The 4,979-nt window shown below is 37.0% G+C and overlaps 1 protein-coding gene across 1 annotated transcript in view; it reads left to right on the top strand.

Annotated features, from left to right (window-relative positions):
• USH2A (usherin) overlaps positions 1-4,979 on the top strand; it is a 944,914-nt gene that overhangs the window by 919,065 nt on the left and 20,870 nt on the right. The window lies entirely within an intron of this gene.

Genomic DNA, 4,979 nt, shown 5'->3' on the forward strand with positions numbered 1-4,979 from the left:
TATAGAATTGTAAAGCATTATGTAAATTCTATTATTGTTATTATTATCATTGCCATGGCTAATCATTTGTTTTAAATAAGACTCATGCTATCATTAACATCACATTACCCATGCATAAATAATTAATATTATGTTTGACTTTCCAGAAACATTGCTATTACACAGCATCTTAAATTACCAGTGAGGTCCAGGTGCAGTGAACACTTTCAGTACTGACACCTGTAATGCCAACAACACTGATTTCTAAGATTTTGCTGGTGGCAACACACATTTTTGCTGGTGGTTTGATTTTATCACCTACCCACTTCCCCTCACCAAAAAAAATAATGTAAGGAAGTAACTTTTAAAAATTAAGGCAGCTAGGTGGTACAGTGGATAGAGCACCAGCCCTGAAGTCAGGAGGACCTGAGTTCAAATCTGGCCTCAGACCAAACACTTGACACTTACTAACTGTGTGCCCCTGGGCAAGTCACTTAACCCCAGTTGCCTAAAAAAAAAAATTAAAGTGAATTAAATTTAATTTTGTTTAGGAATTTTGAGAGACTTCTACATTTCTTGAAATAATTGGAGACATCCTGTGATATTGAAAAGCCACATATAGAATCTTTCTTCAAATAATAATGGATTATGCATCATAATCAAATTATTAAAATACTTATTTAATTAATTTGTTAATTGTCCTTTCTATAGAAATTAGCTAGATGTCTGAGCTGTAACAGGTATCAGATCCCTGGTTAATCTTTTATTTTTTTAAGTCCTCCCTCCCCACTCTCCGTCAAACCTTTTATTCAGTTTCATCGTCTATTTAAGTACTCCAAAGAATCTGTTTTCTTCTCAATTGGGGTATTCCCTCCACAGATTGCAGCCCATCTATGCCTGCCCATCCTCTCATCCACATCCTCACATAAATGCACAGTAAGGGATCTACCCAATAAGTACTATAGTCATGGTCTCTTTCAATGTTGCATGGATACCATTGGAACACAGACTTTCCATCAATTGTCTCTTGATCTCGTTACATGATGATATCTTTGTGTTTCCTGTCAGACATTTCTCTGATGGCATCATCCTTTATACCTCTTCTGCATAATTTTGTATTTGTGATGTTACAACCTGTTCATCACCATTACTTGTCTCTTCATGGCCCTTTCAGCTACCCTTAACTTCAACTCATAAAAGCAGATTTCATAGAACAACAAAACCACAGACTTTTAGAGCTGGGAGTGACATTAAAGGAAGATTAATTAATCTTCCTTATTTTGCAAATGAGAAAACTGAGGTCCAAAATGCTTCAATAACTTGCTTAAGATCACACATAGGAAGCAGTGAGAATCGGAGTCAGATCCAAAGCTCCTTATGGCCAATTCAGCTCTCTTTCTTTGATATAACAATCTCAAATATATTTTACTTTCTATATAAGGAGAAGCAGAGTACACAGATTTAAGTTTTTCCTTCTCTCCTTTCTGTTTCCACTTTTGGATCCCTTCTTCTACAAGTGGGGTGAGGAGAGAAGAAGGTACCTCAGTAATCTAACTATTGCATCCATAGACCTAAACAGTCAAGTTTTGATTGACCATATTTTTTTCTTTTTAAAAAAGTCATTGATACATTATGTTTTTCACAAAGAATGCTTCCCACCCAGTACCCAAACAGACTCTTACAAAGTACATTCCCCCAAAGAAAAATTAAACTATCATTTATTAATAGGAAGTAAGGGTTCATCTTTTACCTTTGGTCATTTGGTTATTAACCAGGACCAATATGTTTGACCACAGTTTTGATACCCCTCTATATGGACTCTATCATATGTACAACAATGTATGTTGCAGTGATTTAGCATCTTTCCTGTGATTCTGCTGTTTTCACTTTATATCTATATCATTTCCCTCATTCTTGATATCTGTCATTCTTTACAATGCACTGATATTCCATCACATTCAAATTTTATAATTTGTCCAGCCATTCTCCAATCACTGGGCACATAGCTGATCCATTTTTGTTGTCATAAATAATACTTCCTTGGACATATTTTGTACGTGGAAGTCTTTTCTTACTCTTATTAACCCCATTGGGTCAAAGGATATGAACATCATAGTAAGGTTTCTTGAATAATTCCAAATTATTGCTAGAACATTTCAACCAATTCACAGTTCTAGTGGGCATTGAATAAGGATGCCCATCTTTTTATAGAACTTACAATAACGAGGTTTTTTATCTTTTAGCATCTTTGCTAGCTTGATGGATGTAAAACAATTTCAGAGTTGTTTTAATTACATTTCTCTCATCCTGAAAATTCAGATGATGATTGGGAGTTTGTATTTCTTTTTTAAAAATTTATTTATGTTCCTTGGCCACCTGACTGATTACATTACACTATATTACATTATATACAAATCCTACAATAAAGGATTTCTAATCCCATTCCTGTTTCAATCGACTCTAAATTAATCACATTAGAGCAGGGGTTCTTAAGTTCTTTATGTTATGGACCCCTTTGGATCCTAGGTTAAGAACCCACACATTAGGGGTATAGGGAAGAAGTATGGATAACACCAAGCCAAATAAGTTTACACTGTTAAGTTATAAGTTATGAGTTAGTACTCTCACTCTCACACACTTGCTCTTGTGCTCTCTCTCACTCTCACTCTCTCTCTCTCTCTCTCTCTCTCTCTCTCTCTCTCTCTCTCTCTCACACACACACACACACACACACACACACGAAAAGACAAAATGAGATGCACCTCAACATAATCAGCATCCTCTATGACTGGCCCCAGCAGTAATAACTTTAAAGATCCTAATTTTACTATGAATAATCCCAAATCAACAACAACAAACATTTATTAAGCATGTACTATATAAGCCAGACAAGGCAGCTAAGTGGCACAGTGGATAGAGTACCGGACCTAGAATACTGGAGTTCAAATCTGGCCTCAAAAGCTTACCAGCTGTGTGACCCTGGGCAAATCACTTGACCTTTGTTTTGTCTTAATCCACTGCAGAAGGCAATGGCAAGCCACTTCAATGTCTTTGCTCATAAAACTGCATGGACAATATTGGCATGGTATGGTCCCCATAGTCCTGAAGAGTTAGAGACTACTGGATGACTGAACAACATTATGCCAGGCACTGTGCTCTATACAGGGACTTAAAGACAAAAAGTAAATGGCCCCTACCCCCAAGGAGCTTATATTCTATCAGTATGTATAATACATTCAAAGGAAAAATACAATGCAATTTTTTTGGGGGGTGGCAATAGTATCTGGGGAAGTAAGGCAAGGTTTCATGAGGAATTGGAGGAAACAAAGGATTCTGAGAGGAGGCTGTTAAAAAGGAAAAAATTCCAAAAATGAGACTCAGACAATGCAAAGACACAGAGATGGAGTGCTATATATAGGGCTAAATCAGAGAGTTCTGGAAATGGATTTGGAAAGGTAGCTGGGCACCAGGTTGGGAAGGGCCTTAAGAAGTCAAACAAAACAAAGAGTCTGCACCTGGACGATCACAAATGTGCCATACATTCTCCTCTAATTACTTTTGTAGGAGGACTCTGGGGGCAGATTTATTCTGGCTCTTTTGGTTATAGTTCGATTGTTTTTTCTCTTGTGGCTGGTCCTCTAAACTTGTAAGCTAAATAATAATCCTATCCTTTGCTTTTAAACTACGCATACAAGCCTGTATTTGTTTGAATAGTTGTTGGTTTTGGAGGAATGTTATAGGGAAGAGGTTGAAAGAAGGTCCATGATCTGTGATTTTAACAGTATTAGGAATGCCTACTACAGAATATCCCTTCACCAATGAAGGAGACAGCTCTTCACAACTCATTTCCATAGAGAGTTGCTGAAAACCCTGAGCAATTAAGTAACTTGTATATGATTATCCAGGGACATATAGACAGTTTTTGTCAGTTAAGTCAAGGTCTTCTCGATGCCAAGGTCAGTTCTTGAGCTCTAGCCACTACACAGCACTGCCTCTCATTTGTATGATACTGGGAAATATTAGAATGAAAATATATTTATTAAAGTAATCAAATGAAGCCATAGACATAGCCCTTCATTCAAGATCCAAGCTATAAAAATTAAAATTAGTGAAAACATAGACACTTTAAAAGGTTGTCATAGGACTTTTAATGCTTCATAACTTCAAAAGACTTGACACTCTTTCTCTCACCATAGATTCAAACCCCTCTACACCAAAGTATTTGGTTTCTTTAGTTATTATGGACAAAAAAAGTCTTCTGTTTGTCAACTTTTTTTGAGCTAGTCAGAATTTTGCAAATTTGGTGCTTGGACAATGTTTTATTTCTGGGCTCATACAGAAAACCTTTGTAGGAGATTCCAGAGCCTATATTTTCTGAGAATGTTCCCCCTCCTCAACTCTACCTCTTGTCTTTTTTTTTTTTAAGACTCAGATCAAATCCCACCTTCTAAATGAGGCCTTGCCCATTCCTTCCTACTACAAGTGAGTTCCTCTGAGATTCCCAACCTATTACTCTATTTATTTTACATTATTTACGTGTTAGCCCCAACACCTATTATTAGAATGTGAGTTCCATGAGGGCAGGAACCATGTTTTGACCTGACTGTATTTACAATTTTTAGTACAGTATCTGGCATATAGTAAACCCTTAATAAGTACTTGCTGACTGGCTAGTTCAAAGTCCCAACATCACCTTCACGATGAGGCATCCAAATAAGGACTCTAGTGGTGATATTGATGGTATTTGTGCTCAGTGACCAATGTATAAATGCAAATGTCTTGCTCGCTTTCACAGTGGGGAGTATTTATGGCCTGTTAGAATCTCTCCAGGTTCCTTGGTACGTATAGCACTCCCCATTGAATTGTTTGGAGACACTCATTAGAAGCCAGACCAAAGCTTCTAGACATTTTCCTGTTTTCATATGTTGCTGAATAATGGCAAGTACGTGTGTGGTGTGTGTGTGTGTGTGTGTGTGTGTGTGTGTGTGTGTGTGTGTGTG

Source organism: Vombatus ursinus, unplaced genomic scaffold (assembly GCF_900497805.2).
Source record: "Vombatus ursinus unplaced genomic scaffold, bare-nosed wombat genome assembly UNPS02014798.1, whole genome shotgun sequence".
Lineage (NCBI taxonomy): Eukaryota > Metazoa > Chordata > Mammalia > Diprotodontia > Vombatidae > Vombatus > Vombatus ursinus.